At 48.2% G+C, this 17,644-nt stretch overlaps 1 protein-coding gene across 1 annotated transcript in view; it reads right to left on the minus strand.

The window, feature by feature from the left end:
- The window catches only part of LOC135901251 (oxysterol-binding protein-related protein 6-like), a 159,775-nt gene extending 142,349 nt beyond the window's left edge, over window positions 1–17,426 (minus strand). The window contains exon 1 of the mRNA XM_065430974.2: window positions 17,210–17,426. The gene's annotated coding sequence lies outside the window, so the exon portion shown is untranslated. The remainder of the gene's footprint in view (window positions 1–17,209) is intronic.
- Window positions 17,427–17,644: the final 218 nt, after the last annotated feature.

Raw genomic sequence — 17,644 nt, forward strand, 5'->3', positions numbered from 1 at the left:
TGTGTCAGCCGCCCTCCCGGAGCAATTTTCCTACCTCTTCTCAAATAGCTCGGAGCAGCTGCTGAGGGATCAGGGCAAATCATTCTTTGCCGACGTGGCGTACATGGCCCCCACGCGATCCAAAGCGCGCCCGCTGTCGAGGGAACTTGACTTAGCGTCGGTGAGCGAAAGGCGGTGCGGCACACGGACTGATGAGGGTAACTTGAGTGGCGAGCAGTCACGGGAGAGGCAGAGCTCGGAGGCTGGCCTAGACGAGCGGGTCCTGGAGGTGAGTGGGAGTGACGCGTGCAGTGCTAGCCGCGATAGAGACGCGACGCCGCAATTAGGCGACGCGGGCTCCGCACTCGCTCCGGTTTTCGCCAGCCGGCAGGAGCAGGCTGCAGTTGAAAGAGAAAGTCTGATTCGCGAGCAACAGGAAGATTGTTCACTAGCCGATCTGAGGAAGAGCGTCAAACGAGGAGTGGAAAAAAAGGGGGTTTCATTTGGCAAAGAATCTGGCTTATCGTACCGCCGCTACACGGATAAGCAGGGTCGCAAATATAAGCAGCTTCAGATTCCGCGAAAATATCGCCGGGAAAAATGAATGACCTCATTTGCTTCCTCAGAAGTATGTTTTCGGTCCAAAGCGATTTCAAGGGGACCATTCTATTTGTAATTATTATTGCTGATTAATAATTGTTTCTATTTTGTTGTGTTGATGATTTGAAAACTGATTGTTTAAGCCTTGTGTGCTAGATCGTACACCTGCCTCTTGTTGCAGCGGGAGAAAAAAGGGGAAAACAATTTAGTTAGGTTGATTTGAATTATGGCCTTGTCTGGTGTTTGACGGGAGACAGAGGGCACTTGTTCGTGTTGGGTGTTGCCTTTTTGCCGGTCGGTTTTGCAAGCTGCAGAACGACCAAGCGGGACCAGTGGCGAGAAGCAAGGTCTTAGGAACGACCCGAGCGGAGCTGGTCAAGGTGCCTTGGCGACGACGTGGTGAGCAGAGCTCCTGTCCTGGCGAGTCGGACCTGGGCACGTGAGGTTACCTGGCGTCCCGACACTGGACGTGAACTTGGACGAGCCTGACGAACGTGCGCGCCTGGCATCCGAGCCACGTGGAGGCAGCTCGTCTTCCCGGCGCCTTATCTGAGGGCGGGGATGCTGTTGTGCCATTACCACAAGCCCGGATCCCGAATCTGCAAGATGCAGAATCTATCCTGCGAGCGCCATAATTCTCCCTTCACAAGTCAAGATGCTGCGCCTTCGTGCGGGAGAAGCCTCGGCGGAGCAGCGTGTTTTGACGTGTCCGCGTGTGCCCGACGGCCCGGCGCCGCACCTCCCTTGCCTGGAGGTCACCGCGCGCGCGAACTTTGAACCGGGTGGCCAGCGCGGTCGCTGGTTGGACCCCTCGGACGACCGTCGTGTGCTGACTTTGTATTGGGCCGGTTGAGTGACAATGGGCCTCGGGGATTATAAAAGCAGAGACACGCCGCTCGAAAACAGGATCCGCCGACCCCACCTGGAGAGAGGGTCGCTCCCGACTGGGGTGAGATGTGTCACGCGTTTTCGCCGGACGCCGTCGTGCGAGAACAGTCGCGTTTGTGTGAGCTCTCGGCCCCAGTGCCGATCCGTTCATGTCCTGTATGATAACCTGTATATAATGTATAAAGTCCCTTTTGTTATTCTCATCGACGCCAGGCTCGGAGTCTTCGCTACCAACGCTCTGTCACGAAACGGGTGACGAGCGCTACGGGACCACAAAGCCGTTATCGTGGTGCAGCGGTTGAAGTTCGTAACAGCCCCCATGCGCGCATGCATAGTTTAAATCCCTCCCTAAGATCATTAGGATTATCGCAGCTGTAGGATATATGAAAAAAAAAATCATGCGCTTTTGGGGCCTTCAAAGCAAGCAAAGTATTCGCAACAGCTTAGTAGCCATGTATATATATTAAAGAGACGAACGAATTATTCTTCCTATATGAAACTCGCTTATTTTGCTTCCGATGTTCTTTTTTTATATAAATGACAGAAAAGAGAAGACGATGGCGCGATACGGCCCAGAATAATCCTTGTTGCTTGTTTTCATCTCTATTCTCCTCAATTAAATACCAAGCGGTAATAATTAACCTGCCGTTTACTGATTAGCCCGCCGCTCGCGCACCACAACACGGGTGCTCCTAAATATGCTGCCAAGTAATTAAATGACGTTCATGTGTTGCGCGGCGATTGCGGCAATTCGGCGGAGCATTTCATCTTGGTGGGGCCGGTATAGTTCCTTCTAGCGGGCTAACGATCAATTTGGTTTTTTTTTATTATAATTATTTTCTTACCATTATCGGCGCTGAGTAAGAAGTCCTCGCTATAACTGCGACTCGGCGACGTCCCAGCTACAGAGTTTCTTACAACAATACCGGAAACTGTTATGGCCTCAGCCAGCTGTGAAGGGAAATAGAGTTGATCGTTACGAAATACGACCCAAGAAACCACGGCTCCCCATTTGTAGCCTCAGGGGGACGCAAACGGCAGACGAAATGTAAATGATGTAACCTCTGGCGTCACAAACGGTTGTGTGATTTGTGCTAGGTGTCCCTCGAAAAAAAAGGAAAGAAAGAAAGAAAAAAGAGAGAAAGAAAAGCAATTTCAAACGTAACACACAGAAACTGCACTCCGTGAACACTATGCCAAACATGCTCTACAGAAAACACGCCCAAAGAAACAGAGGATACACGTGCCAACATTTAGAGCCCTTAGCAACTGCCATGAAAACGCCACCGATCGAGGAGCAGGGTGCGAGGTCTATAGTCAGGTCGAGGAACGTCCGAGGCATGCAGGGGCATCCGAAACACGTGTTGAGACGTGGCGCGCGGTTGCGGTACAGGTTGCGGCCGGACGACCTGTCGACGTCCACCGGCCGGAGCTTGTTCAGGGTGTACTGGAGATGCCGGCTGACCCGGGATGGACGCCCTTACGACGTCCGCCAAACACTCGTGTCTATAGGTCGGAGCCTGCTGCGGCCACTGAGTGAATTTGTTTGCCTCCAACTGCGGCTCGAACCCACTATGGGAGATTGGCCACGAATCGCAGCTGCTTTCTTCACCTTTCGCTAGCCGAAAGTCTGATGGCGATGATGATGAGCTTGAAAGCAGTGGCGCCCCCGAATGATTCTCTTCTTCCTTTAATTTCCTCGCGTTGCCGCGGAGCTCGCCCATTGGGCACGAGCTTTCCCAGCCCCGTGCTGCCATCGCCATCGCCTTCTGCAATTGATTGATTGATTGAAACTTTTATTGGAAGGGATGGCCCGTGGCGTAAGATAGGGGTGGGGGTTAGGTGAAAGGAAGGATGCCTGCCTCCTTCGCAAAGGAGAGCAAAGCGTTGATTCTTCTGGTGGCATCTGCTTGAGGTGCGACCCAGTCTTCGTACGATGCCACCTTTAGAGGTCGGGTGTGCTTGTCCCTAAGGGTGGCTGTGGCAGGACAGGACCAGATCATATGTTTAAGATCGACGTTGATAGCAGGGCAGCTGGGGCATTCCACTTCTGTTCTTCTCCACTTGCTCAGGGCATCCGGTGTAATAGATGCCTTAGCTCTTGCTTTGTGGATGAGGACCTGGGTTGTTCTAGGAAGGCAAGTGGGAATGGGAGGAAGGATGCTACTTCGACAAACTCTCGCTGGTGCGCGCTCGTGGCGCCGCTCCTCGTCGTCGTCTCCTTCGGGTGGCCCATACGCACTCGCGGACGTACCACGGGCGGCTTTTGTGCGCGGGCGTGGCCATTTCGCTTGACCAAATTGTTGGCAATTCTGTGGCGCATAATCGGCGGACCGCGTCAGCTTTTTAACAAGTATGCTCAAAGTGATGTTTTCAAATGTGTGTACAGTGTGTTCTTATTTTAGACGATTATTTATAAGGAAGCTATGACCGTAAGACACCTGTCGTCTTCGCAGACGAGCTCTACGACGAGACGGAAATACCTTGCCGCTGCTTAAGTAACTCTGAAAATACTAATTAACAACAAATTTCGAGTTATCTTTCTTATTTTTCATTTGAGGGCAGTTGTTTATACAGAAAACTTATACGGATTCACAAGTTATGGCATACTCATTTTTCTGAGAAATACAAAATATTGCACGTAATTTGAGATATTCGTCATCGAAATTGAAGGCATTTTTGTAAAAAAATATGTATACTCTAAAACACACACACACACACACACACACACACCCTGTATATAAATATCGAGCCTCTCGGTTTCCCTTCTTCTCTCGTATATATATATGATAACTTGAGCAATTTCTCCGACTGCGGCGACATAGCAACATCATAGCGGACACCGCCACCTTCACAGTAACAGCTTTGTCTTGCGATGCGCACGACGGAGTCTTCATTCGCTGCAGCATAGTGACCGCCTTGGTCTCCAAAATACGCGCACGGTTTGCGTGGGGCACAGAACGCCGCACAAATTGCCAAGAGCGAACGTCTACGCGACAGCTCAGTGATTCGCGCCCCGTACAGCTCCTCTTTGCACGTATAGCGGCATGGGTGCGAGTTGGATCCCCAGGGGCCCGTGGTGGACCGAGTCTTGTTTTTCTTCGCCTGAGAAGGTGAAGCTCATGGGACGAGGAGGGGGATTGAGGATGGCGACACGGCTGCGTATCCGAAAGGACAAAACGGACGGGCGCAACGGTAGTAAAATGCAGCGCTAAAAAGCAGCAGTAAAATGCGGCGCTATAAAGAGTTAGAGGCACCGTGCTCTCAAGATTTTCACGCTATACACCTGATAGCAGCGCCAGGCCACTGGCACAGCCTAGCGAACAGAAGGAGCATATCTTGCAGGCGACGTTACCCAGTAATGACGCCCACCAGCCATTGTTCATCTCGAGGCAAACGTTTGCTCATTCTGCGACGGTGTACTATACAACCTTGCGTGCAGTGCATGACTATATGCAGGGAATGATGGCGATCGAAGGCATATGACATATGCCGCCGGCGTGGATCTTGAAAGCAGTGGCGCCTCCGAATGATTTTCTTCTTCCTTTAATTTCCTCGCGTTGCCGTGGAGCTACCATGTCAGCTACCATACCATGTCTGGCTGCGGCCTTGCAGATTCCTTTAATGAGTATTTACTTCATTATTCTGATCATGGTATACTTGAAGATTTTTACAACTTTATGCCTGTTAGAAATAATTAATCTGCTTTTCTAAGCCCTGTAACAGAGGATCAAGTTACATCAGTTTCTTTCTTCTTTAAATAATAGTTCGAGTTGCGACGCTGAAGGAATTCAGACACCTCCGGTGAAATATGTGTTGGATGTCTTATGTCCATATTTAACCCATATTTTTTACCTTTTCCTAACAAGTGCATGCTTTCCAAAGCGAACGCAAATCGCTAAAGTAACTATGCTCTTCAAAAAGGGTGATCCTAATGATATGAATAATTACCGACCCATCTCCGTCTTACCCATATTTTACAAAGGCTTGGAGGAGCTTATCCATTATCAGCTTTGCTCGTTCTTTGATTTAAACAAACTAATTTCAGATGCTCAATATGGATTTAGGAAGAACAAATCGACCGAATTAGCTTTGCTGGAACAGAAAGAATTCATTTTGTCCGAATTTGGAAAAAGGAACTATGTACTAGGTATTAATGTCGACTTTTCTAAAGCATTTGATTGTATTCATCACTTAACTTTGCTGAAGAAACTGGAAATTTATGGAATCCGAGGTCATTTTCTTGAACTTATCAAATCATATCTCAGTTTTCGACAGCGGTTCGTTCAAATCGAAACGTATCGTTCTTATTTAAAATCCATGGTTAAAGGTGTTCCTCAGGGCAGCATTCTTGGTCCGCTTCTTTTTAACATTTACATCAATGATCTCACTAACCTCTCTACTAAACCTAAATATGTTTTGTATGCCGACGACGCTAGTATATCTCTATCTGCTCCAGATTGCCATATCTTACACAATGACGCGAATTCTCTCCTTACCAAGCTTAAAACGCGGTCAATAGTAAAGCATCTAAACATAAATGTTAATAAGACGAAAGCTGTAATATTTAGACCTAAATCAAGGCAGCTAAATTCTCATGTAAGCTTAAGTTATGGTGGCGCACTAATAGAAATCACAAATAATATTAAAATTCTGGGTGTGACATTTTCTCACAGCATGCTATGGGACAGTCACATTGATGCTGTTCTAGCTAAGTTAGCTCGAGCAGTCGGCATTATTTCCCATCACAGATCATATCTCCCGTATCAAGTAAAGATCCTGCTTTATAATTCCCTGTTTTACTCTCATCTTAATTACTGTTTCTTGGTCTGGGGCACAACCACGTATACAAATTTGCAAAATATCTTTATACTTCAAAAAAAGCTTGTCAGAGTACTTTTTAATCTACCATACAACAGTCACTCGCAAGGCCTTTTCTCCAAAGCATACATAATACCAGTATTCAAACTTTACAATTATAAGCTAGCACTTGCATTCCAGCGCGAACTAAAATATAATCTTGAAGTTCTGCATGAGTTGTCATTACTGAAAAAGAGCACTGTGTTTTACCCTACCCGCCATAAAGAGGGGTGGATTGTACCAACTCCTAGAACCAATTACACAATCGAAAAATTATCCTTCACACTTCCAACTCTGTTAAACAACTGTAAAAAAATTTGGGACCAACCTACTTAATATACTTAACGTGAATTATGACAGCTTAACTGCACACATTCTTAGTAACTCCACCTGTATTCCTATAATGTATATACTTAATCCTGTGTTTATTGTACAGATTTATACCCTCTGCACTTATTGTATTGATTGTTGTTCTATTTTCTTTGTTTCTATTTTTCTTCTATATATGAAATGATCCTGTTATTTTTGGCTCTGCTAAATTGCGAAGAGATTATATGTATGCTTATGTGTGTCTTTCCCTGCTTTGCTGTTGTTGCCCTGTAGAAGGGGGCTGTGGGCCTTTGTCAAGCTGCCGTTTACGAGCAGCTTTTACCCACAACCTCCTCCATCATCCCGATGGAAATAAAGATTATTATTATAAGTTCCAGCAGGCTATGAAACGGGTGGTCTCAAATCCGTAGTAATTCAAGCGGCTGGCGCCGGCAACACCTGTAGGAAGCTGCAACAGCCGCGACGCCATCTGGCCAATGCGTGGTGCTTATATATACATACCTATACCCAGCTAGCTACTAACTACGTACTGACTCTCGTTTACAGACAATGACCTACATTTCAAATTTCGTATAACCAGCAGGGGCGTGTTTTATTTTTTTTTACTGCAGCCAGCACCAGGCTGGGAAATGGCCACGTGGCAGAGGTCATCTTCTATGGCGCCATTTGTTCAGAATACCGCACTGCATGGTGCTCAATTCATGCGAAAGTATTCAGCCAAGTTCCTCGCGTGTTGAAGGCTGCTCGTAAATTCCACGTGCCTAAGAGCAGGAACACCTCCGCCGTTGATCCTGGGGCTGGAACAAGTACAACACTCACGAAGAACCGGGCTGACATTTTCTACGCACACGCCATACACTTGCATTTCTTTCTGTGTAAGGCTCGAGAGCTCCATGAGATATGAGTGGAGCACCTTTCACTTCGTCTGGAAGGCAACCGCAACTAATTTTATGCACTCTGATGAAAAGAAAGGCGAACAGGCGTCTCATCAAAATGATAATTAAGATGTTAGGACGAAATGAATCAGTCATGTTCTTTGCTTTTTGCTGTAACGGAAGCTTAACTTTGGCCTCCCTTGAGAAACATGTCTATGTTTGTTTCTGCTTTATCGTATCATTTGTATCCGCACACAAGTCAAGTGTGCTACCTCCCTGACGTCTAAAATGTGAATATTTTTCAACTTTTCGCACGATCCACACGGAAGTGGAGTTCTGTGGACCTCTCTATATAGGCCATTAGAATTCCGGGTAGTTTCCCCTGCCATTTTAAAAACACTGGTCACCCGATAACATACGGTTGGCATAAGATTGAAAACTACATTCACGCATAGCTGCAGACGCCCACGCTAAGTTAGTCGTGTGCAGCCCAGTTCTGCGTTACGCGAGCGTGCCATTTTGAGTTTCCAGACCAACTATACAGCACTACGCTGTAAGTGGTGCAGCCATATGGAAGGCGCCTGCATTGCCTCTTCAAGGCAGCGGCTCCCGTTCACCGATGATAAAATAACCGTACGAGACTTACTGGCGAAAGAAAGCGATAGTCGACGTCGCCGTACATATTTTAATTAAGCGCCGAATAGAAGCATGTTTACCAACCGACTCGGTTCCACATCATTCCTCAGAGAGCAGCGCGACGAAAAACGCTACAGGACAAAGCTCTCAGCGCCCTGTTTCTTCGCAGATGAAAACAAAACAAAGCGCGAAGCATATACATGCTCCAATATTGCGAGGACATGTACAATCTGTTCTGAATGCGAGCACTGCACATTGGGCTTGGATGACTACGTTTCTCGTAGTGAAAAAGGAAAGCAAAGCACGCCACTTGGGATTGGGAAAGAGAAAGAAAAGCGCGACGCGCTGTCTTGGTGTATTACTTAAGTCATGCGACGTTGTCTGTAATACGAGAGCCCCCGCATCGAAGCCTGGTTCTCCGTTGCACGTCAAACTGCAATACTTATATTCACGATGAACTGAGTGCTTGCTGCTGATCAAACCTTGTTGTACATCCTGGAGCCTATCGTGAGTAAAACCGAATGACGCACGTCGAATTGCGTTGGGTCGAGAACTAAAAAGTACTCGCTTTGCTTGAGCGCATGATAGATGATGCTCGATCGTTCCATTAGAGGTATACTGGTAGTGAAAGAGTCATTTCGGGCTATCAGGGTCAGCGGTGGGCACTGGGCACGTGTACTTTTATTTGTTGTATTAAGCACAATGCGTGTGTGTGGGGAGGGGGGCGAAATGATTCGTCATTTATTTTTATATACTGCTTTCGGAACTGCATGTAGCGTTGCCTAAGCGTTCTTCTTTTTTCCTTTTTTGTTGTGATATCGGATCTGTGAGCAGATCGGGTCCTTTAACTTGGTAATGATTTCGCAGCAGTACATGTCCCTGCGTTCGCCGTGCATTACACTTCACCGAGGCGGAAAAACTGGTAAGCATAAGTAAACGCGCGCGGCAGCAAAGCTGCTATGTGATGAAAGTGGAGTTGTCGTTGCACCTTATGGAAGCGAATGTACTACTTGCAAAAGGGGCGGTTTTTGAGCCTTTCAACCACGTGGTTTTCGAGTGCATGCTCTTTTGAACTCGCAGACGCACTAGCCGTGGTCTCTTATTTGAAGGTAACTTCAAGAGTTCGTATACACAGTAAAGTATGCATGCGTGAAAATATGCTTAGAATAGAAGCGACTCAAGTAGTTGGACCTTCGTGTGTGCACTTTATTAAGTCACCGCCTGCTTTGGCGCTCTTTAATTACTATTATGTTCATGGTGCTTAAGGTATGACTCTACACAAGTGTTGGGCTGAAGAGGTCGTGCTTGCGTGCGTATGTAACAAGGCATGATCAGGAAAGGGTGATGTGCTAATCAAGTTCATTAGACCCCTCTCCCCGCATCTCAGTTATTAATCCGGCCTTTATTGGGCAACTTCTAAAACGGGAACAAACAACGAAGTGCAAAGGACGGCACGAAGCTTAGGGTCGACAAACACAACGTTAACTAGTAACTAATCTTTGTCTAAAATGTTTGTCTAACCTAAGCATGTTCCCGCTCTCGACGAAGCGTAGTATCTAACCAAAATATTTGTCTATGCGATTCGTCGTGCCGTCTTCTAGGCCATTCGTTACCGTTTGAAGGCACATTAACACCTTTGCTTACGTTTGAGTACGCTTTGAGAGATAGAGAAAAAGCAGGGAGGTTAAGCAGATGCAGTTTTCGGTTCGCTGCCATGGACGGGGTTGGGGAAAAGGGGAGTTTAAAGGAAGGGAAAGGGAGAGAGAAATAATAAATAAACAAATAAAAAGGAGTGCATGCTGTTGGTACAAGCTATCTGATTGGAATGAGGCTAGCATGGCGCATATAATCCCTGAATCATACCTTAATCCATAGGTTACCATCAATGCTGCAACGAAGAGACGCTGCACATTTACGCACACTATGGTTGAGCGTGGTGTTCACCGTTCCTATGCTTTCCACCTAGGGATGGCCGACACCGCAACCTGGAACCACTGCGGTGACGGTGTCACTCACCGCTGCGTTCAACAAGTTCGACGACCGGCATCCTTCGACACAGATGCGACTCGTCGTCCCAGCAGAAGACCGCGAAATCATTATTGTGCTATCGCAATCTACTGGACTCGGTGAACGCATATGTGTTATCAGTCCCGGTATCAATTATGGGGGCACGAATGGCCCTACAAGAGCGCCATTTCGGATAAGCTTTCTGCGAAATCTGAAAGAGATACCTGCGAAGGGAAGCAGTACAGATCTCAAGGTGATTTGAGCATATCACAAGGCAAGGCGCCAGACCTTTGCCCAGAGAAAGAAAGCTAAGTTCAGCACGCAGAAAGCGAAACAGAAATAAAAGAAAGAACACATCTCACCTTTATTGCTGTACCGCAAAGATAGATCGTTCAGTTAACGACCGGCCTTTAGTACGGACGCCATCACTACGCGACAGCACGCCCAGCTTCAAGACGATAGTCACCATTTGCGGACGAGCCAAGTCAAGATCATTAGTTATCCCGCTGTCGCCTGTCCCATCATGACCCGTTCAATTAAACCCAAGTGTCCGTCGCCATTCCAGTGCGATAAGCAGGCCGCTGGACGATGGATTTCGAGCAACAGAGGAACTCCCCCTCGCCATTCCTTCAGCTTTCATTTTTTTTTTCCCGTCACAGGCAAACAAGTGTCGACAGTCGCTGATAAAAAAACGAGCCCTATATGGGCACGCGCGGAACACAGCGCAAAGCACGTGGTCGAGGAGAAATGCATTACACGAGAGCTTTCCTCTCGCCCCGTTGCTCCCATTGCAATCCCGTATACAGCGCGGTGACGCAAGGGGAGAGGAGAGAACGAGACGGAACGCAGCGCTGTTCTTGTTTTCGCCCCCATCCTCGTCTCACCGCGTTGTATGTACTTGTAACGTATCACCAAGTAGGCCAACGAGATATATAGGTAAGGTTATTTCACCATTACAAATTAAAGGACTCTTGCTTTGTGCTGCGTTCTTTTTTCTTTCCGCTACGCGCCTGGCCAAAGCTGTGCTGACTATTGCCCGGTGAAGCTCATTTCGCATGTAGATATGGAGTCCTTCTCACTGCCCAGCGATTTAAAGAGCGAGAACCACTTCGAGAGTCTTATTCCAGGTAAAAGCTACGGGTCGGCTGACACAGTGAAATATTCCAAGGAATTTGACCGATTGATGAGAGATGCTCGAGTCACCTTCATTGATCAATTAATCCAGGAAAACGACCCAGGAATGATCCAAAGAGTTACCGTGCACCTACTTCGAGAATCTGATGTCGGTTTCCCATATTCAATTCCACCGACATCCAACGTGAGCGCGAGAAACGCGCTTTAATGTGTACGGTGATGAAGGATCGAGGTAAGTGAGCCGCAAGCGACATCGCGCCACAACGCAACACTGGCTGTTCTGGCTTGCCACCTTGGCCGGCTGAAACAAAGGGTCACCTGAAGGCCTCTGCTCCGCCCTTCAGGGTGGACAAGATGTACCGCATTTCCACGTGCTAGCCAACTGCGACACATTTTGGCGCGGACTAGTAAGCGCGAAGCATTTTTATCGGGCTGAAATAAAGAGCAGCGATGTAATGTATTCGGTGGAGGAGCTTCAAACGGCACTGGCGACTTGCAGGCGCTCTTCGTCACCTGGGCCGGACGGCGATACCTATGCGGCGCTCGGCAATCTGCAACGGGTATTGGCGCCACGGTTGGGTCCCACGAGAATGGAAATGCAGCCGCTTGGTTCCACTTCTCAAACCTGGTAAATCACCGTTATATTTTTCATCGTCACGCACCATCGCTCTGGCCAGTTGCACAGGGAAAATAACGGAAAGAATGATTTTGACGCGCCTGGAATAGTACCTGGAAAATTACAACGCGTATCCAGATGCTATTTCCGGTGGGCGCTCATTCAAGATAATCTCATCGATTTGGTAACGTTTGTTCAACATCAAAAACGTCTGAAACGACTCACTGCGGCATTATTCCTTGACATAAAAGGCACCTATGATAATATAGCACATTATATCATTATAGAGGCTCTGACTGAAGCCGGAATCGGTGGCCGCACTTTTCAGTGGCTCTGTAGTTATTTGACCGACAGGCATTTCTTCGTGATGACCGAGGATGGCGCCACGACTCAACACCAAATATTCCGTGGAGTACCGCAAGGCGGGGTGCTGAGTCCGACGCTATTCAACCTAGTGCTTGTTGGCCTAGTTCGGCAATCTTGGGCAGAAAGCACGACTCATGCTGCTAAACCATTACAACGAGTATTGGCGCCACGGTTTGGTTCCACGAGAATGGAAATGGAACTGTGCTTGCCCAACACAGTTCAAATATCAATCTATGCTGACGACATCTGCATTTGGGCGTCTGCTGTAACACGACTGCAGGTACGAGCAAGGCTACAAAAGGCAGCTACTTTAACATCACTGTACTTGCGAAAAAACTTGGAGCTGTCTTCAGAGAAATGCTGCCTTGTTACATTCACTCGGAAGGCAATGAAGCCTTACTCTGTAAGTGTCAATGAACAAGCAATTGCGAACGCACGGAAACACCCCTTTTTATGGATAATTATCGACCGCGACCTATCATGGAGCCCGCACGTTTCATACCTAAAGAGGAGGTTAGTGGTAATAATACATCTCCTCAAATTTCTCGGCGGAAAGTCATGGGGCACTTCGGTGCGGTCAATGTTGCAGCTTTATAACGCCTTGTTCCTCGGTTTCGCAAGATGCGCCCTCCCTGTGCTTGGTAACACGTGCAAAACAAACCTACGTGTACTCCAAGGACTACAAGCTCAAGCCCCAAGGCCGTGTCTCGGTCTTCCGAGGTGTGCGTCTACAGCGGCAACGATTGTCATATCTCGAGATCAGCCAATATCAACGTACTTGCCAAACGACGCTCTCAGGGCGCATATTCGGCACGTTGCCCGACTACCTTCTCACCATCTTGCTGCTTTACCCGCAGAAAGGGTACACACAACTTTCAGTTATATAATTGTTGCCAGTCGTATCTCGTTGGCATCGAACTACATGCCTGCCGCAAGACCATCCTTACCTTTATGGTGCCTGCACAAACCTGAAATACGACTCACCATCCCAGGAATCACGAAGAAAGCTAACATGCCGTCATTTGCCCTGAAGCAGGCCACATTAGGACTTTTACATGAGGTGCACAGTGGCCGCGTACACGTTTACATCGATGGCTCAGTCACATCTGCAAGTGCAGCTGCCGCTGCGGTGATACCAAGAAGATCCGTCAAAATACAGCTAAAAGCGTCGCATGTATCATCAACGAAAGCTGCGGAACTGGTAGCCCTGCGTGCGGCTCTAGGAAGAACCACCCCGTGCGTGGTCAATCTTCTGTGATTCCAAGGCAGCCCTACAGAGTGTACTCTCAGCACTGCGCCATGGATCACATGAACGCTGCAGCTCGTCGCAGAGATCAGAGAAGTCCACCATCGCATAGTTGACGAAGGACATGATATAATATATCAGTGGTTGCCTAGTCACTGTGGCATACACGGCAATGATCGAACAGACGCAGCTGCCCGATATGCCCATGACGGCGCCAACTGCGTTGCCATTGCTCTTTCGAGGGCCGACGCAGCGAAAAACTTTTCTGCACTTGCGCGTGGCCTAACATTAGCTCATTGAAATTCCTCCAAATTCACGAGAGCACGCATTCATACCCTGGACCCTAATTTACAGCTCTGTATTAAGCCCGACCTTCCACGACGTAACTGCACCCTTCCAGTCCGTCTATGGCTTGGAGTAGCATTTTAAGATCCGTACCCATTTCTTATCGGAATGGTCAACAGCCCACTTTGTGACTTCTGCGGGTGCAACGAAACAATTAAAATTAAATTATGGTGTTTTACGTGCCAAAACTGCTTTCTGAATATGAGGCACGCCGTAGTGGGGGACTCCGGAAATTTCGACCACCTGGGGTTCTTTAACGTGCACCTAAATCTAAGCACACGAGTGTTTTCGCTTTTCGCCCCCATCGAAATGCGGCCGCCGTGGCCGGGATTCGATCCCGCGACCTCGTGCTCAGCAGCCCAACACCATAGCCACTGAGCAACCACGGCGGGTAACGAAACAATCACGCACCTCCTTTTTGAGTTCCCTCGCTTCAACCCGCAAAGAGCAGCCCTCACAGCCACCCTAGACCAACTGGACAAACGCCCAATAGCGGAAAACAGCATCCTTGGAAATTGGCCTACGCGAACATCAGCGCAATCCGTTATGAAGGCGCTGATGCGTTATTTAAAAGACACTGGACTTTGTGACAAATTGTGACTGCACACTGTGTGACGGATTAGACGGTGACAGTGCTTAACACGTACTAGGAACGCCTTCACAGAATGCGTGACAGTGCCCGCAGAAACAGTTCTGCATTGTGTGTAGTTAGCTTTCTTTATTCTTTTGCTCTCTCTCACCTATCGCATCCCTTTGCCCCTCCCCCGGTACTGGGTAGCTAACCGGAGATAATCTCTGGTTAACCTCCATGTCTTTACTTTGCCTCTCTCTCTCTCTCTCTCTCTCTCTCTGTGAATCTCATAAGTCGATTTTGACGAGGACTTTGTCGAGTGCCCGAAAATAAGGCCGAAATAAATTTTAACCGAGCCTAGTTCAAATAATATCACGCTCCTCGGCAGGAGATTTAGGTACAAATGATCTTAATTACCATCCAACCAACATACGCACACCCTAAACACCCAGACACCCACACTATATATATATATATATATATATATATATATATATATATATATATATATATATATATATTACAAGTCTGATCTTGATGCGCGGTCCTTTTCCACATTCTCGCTGTTTTGTATCCAAGTGCAAGCAAAAGTAAAATCAGAAAAAGCAACTGCGACGTAAACAACAAGAAGCATCTCAACCCTGCGCGGGGTCTCGTAGCGGCGTATATTTAGAGATATCTCCGGGCTTGGACCTCGGCCAAGCGCGCGCTGCTGCGGGAATTTCTGACCGCGGCATTCAACCACGGCGATGAGCACTGCCAGTGCACTCCACCGCATCTCTGCGTTGCGCTAAAACCGCGCGGACTGCGACAACAAATGCGCTGGGTTTCAGAGCGAAATATATAGCTCCTATGAAAAGAAGAAAAATAAAAAGAAAGAGAAAAGAAAAGGTGATAAGGGGGAAGGCCCTTTGTCTAGTAACCAGTTACGGAGTCTTTGTATGTAGGTGAATACACGCGTGCGCGATGACCAAAATATATGAGGAAACTGCGTGGTAGCTATAGTGAAGTTAGAGGAAACTGTGCAGACATAAAGTGAAAATGTTTCACTGGGTTACTGCACGACAACCACATCCTAAACAGAAAAGACAAATGTACGCTATCTGTGGTAGCAAAGAAGTGACACTGCAGTGACACGAACCTATAGGGATTTGAATGGATTCCACAGTGACAAATGGCAGTTGGAACGAATATTTGGGTGCATGGATGTGAAACGAAACTGATAACAGATAACAAACTCACTAACACGAAGCTTTCGTGCCTTGGTCACTTACGACAATTAATTCGCCGCATTTTCGAGTGCTTGTTCGGGAATGATTCGATTGATAAGTGTTACTTTATTTTTAAGAAAACAGGTTGCCAACGTATAATTGAGGCGGTCGCACTATATGTTTTACCGGTTGATTCACACGATCAACGTGCCTACGGTATCATATATAAATGTGATACTTTAGTTCAACTGCTTGATTCAACAAAATGGCGCATTTCAACCTGATGTCTTTTTTTTTTAACACGAGGGTCGATAAATGACCGTACTTATATGCATAAGCACGTCAGTGGGGATCGTGCCACAGGGCCGGCAGTCAAATTTAAGAAATGATAGATAAACGACAGCGGGCAGAAACTATAGCAACCCCCTCCATCTCGCACACTTAATATTTCTTTTCGTCCCAAATTTACAAGGCGAAAAGAACGTAATACGTGGTGACAGTTCCATTCGTACTTTTACGCTATGTATACAAGTGGAGTGGTTAGTTGCATTGTTTTTCTTGCGTTAATTACCACTGTACAAAAGAAAAAAAAAGAACTAAAGCCAAGCTGCAAAAATACGAGCAAAACGCCAAACGGTGAATTCTTCACGGCGGTTTGAAAATGTCTCAAAACGGATTTCCACAGTGGTTTCGGTGAGATTCTCTAGGTATTTACCCTATAGGGCGGGCTAATGGAACGATTATATTGCTATTATTGGGCTTTTCGCGTTTCGTCAGTGGTTCCCAGCGGCGTTCAGCCAGCGTTACCAGCAGCATCGGCTCATCGCAAGCGGTACATGATAAGAAAGTGATAACAATCGCTCGATTAATTATTTTCTGGCAATGTCATACCGGCCCAGAATCATACGAAGGAAGAATCTACATGACGAGGTGCTAGCTCTGATTTTGCAGCTCATGCTTGCGTTGACTTTACGTTCCACTTATAATCACTGCAAAAAAAGAAAAACATAGGGACCGGGCTGGCAAATTCGTTTGTTTCCGCGTTTATTTTCCTTAAACAACCGTCTCACCGCCGTCGTGCGACTCGGAGCATGCAGAGAAGCCTGCTCGCAATGGTCAGATCAAACTTGTAGCGTAAATGCGCGCACCCCCTGTTGCCGAACAAGGCGGCGACGCGGCGAGCGCCTACATCTCACACACTGACAACCCATGATTCGCAAGTCAATGAGTCGTTGCCGCCGCCGTAGAAAGGCGCGCAATTGTCGTAGGGCAAGAAGAGAGGGCACACAAAAAACTCGAACGTGCCAGCCACTGTTCGCGTTTCTTCGCGGGGCGCGTCGATATTCCGGGGTAAAAACAGCGCCTCCTAATCTCGGGAAGCAAGTTCCCGCCAACGCCGGGGAAGCGGCGAAGCCCTTTCATCCAGGCGCAATAGGGAGAGGTTGGGAGCCCAGCAAAAAACAGCAGCAGCAGCAGCAGCAGACGACAGCCGCCGCAGCCAGACACACTCGGTCTGATTGTTGCCGCCGCGCGCCGCGCACTCACCTGCGTCGTCGTCGTCAAAAAGCGCGATGTGCCGTAATCGGAAATCGAAGTCGCTCTGTGCCGTCAGCGGAGACCGCTCTCCGTCGCGTGGCGGGACCGTGCGCGCGCGCCAACTGCTCGGGACGACGCTCAAACTTGGGCTGGCGGCTGCGGCGGGGAAGGCCGCAACCTCGGGGCTCACGGTCGCCACACGGCGGCACCCGTCGGCGACGCGCTCGCTTCGCCGTTCGCGAGCGCGCAACCTTTCCGCGTTCTCTCCGCGCGCCGCCGACGTCCTCGCGTGCGCGGAGGAGGAACGGCCACCGCGCTGCCGGCGCGCGCAGCTGTGCACGCTGTCTCGGCCGCGCTTGGCTGCCGCACGCTTCATATGACGTGCCGCCGCGGGGTGCTGGCGCTAAGGGACCGTCACTTAAAAGGCCCGCTGAGATTCTGGCG

Source organism: Dermacentor albipictus, chromosome 1, assembly GCF_038994185.2.
Source record: "Dermacentor albipictus isolate Rhodes 1998 colony chromosome 1, USDA_Dalb.pri_finalv2, whole genome shotgun sequence".
NCBI lineage: Eukaryota > Metazoa > Arthropoda > Arachnida > Ixodida > Ixodidae > Dermacentor > Dermacentor albipictus.